The sequence below is a fragment of the Garra rufa genome, chromosome 3 (genome assembly GCF_049309525.1).
Source record: "Garra rufa chromosome 3, GarRuf1.0, whole genome shotgun sequence".
Taxonomy (NCBI): domain Eukaryota; kingdom Metazoa; phylum Chordata; class Actinopteri; order Cypriniformes; family Cyprinidae; genus Garra; species Garra rufa.
The window spans coordinates 30634846-30635392 of record NC_133363.1 but is presented as its reverse complement, the minus strand read 5'-3'; the positions used below and the strand labels follow the sequence as shown (position 1 = coordinate 30635392).

Here is a 547-nt window from a genome sequence, read left to right as displayed (position 1 = left end):
AACTAAACTTGACTTTTCTGAATTTTTATGCTACAGCCCAAATTTTCCTGTATTTTTCAGGCAAAAATGTTTTTTTTTTTGTGAATATTTAAAATGTTCATGTTCTACAGTGTGAAATGCTTTTCAAAATTATCTGCTATCACTCCAGTCTAATTTAATCATTGACCTGTTCAATGTCTCATGAAGGAAATCAAGACCTAAAGCGATAATTTACTGGAAAATGAAAAACTCACCCTCATGTTGTTCCATATAATCTATATATAATCTATGACTTCATACAGAACATTCAGACAAAGGTTCCATTTCTAGGTGATCAATTAATGTTCACAGACACACAACTAAACAGGATTTACATGGAACCTGAAAAATAAAAAAGGGAGTTTGCATTGCAGTTTTCCGACATAACTATTTGTCCAGTAAAATATTTTTATTTTATATTAATAACAAAATAGTGTCAATAGCCATGTTTTTGTACAAATTTGTATCATTTTAAGATTAAGATTTTTTTTTTTTAAAAGAAGTCTGTTCTGCTCACCAAGCCTGAATA

The 547-nt window shown here is 29.1% G+C and overlaps 1 protein-coding gene across 1 annotated transcript in view; it reads left to right on the top strand.

Annotated features, from left to right (window-relative positions):
• LOC141331900 (leucine-rich repeat-containing protein 14-like) overlaps positions 1–22 on the top strand; it is a 9476-nt gene extending 9454 nt beyond the window's left edge. The window contains exon 4 of the mRNA XM_073836942.1: positions 1–22. This exon is cut by the window's left edge and continues 943 nt beyond it. The gene's annotated coding sequence lies outside the window, so the exon portion shown is untranslated.
• The last annotated feature ends 525 nt before the right edge of the window (positions 23–547 follow it).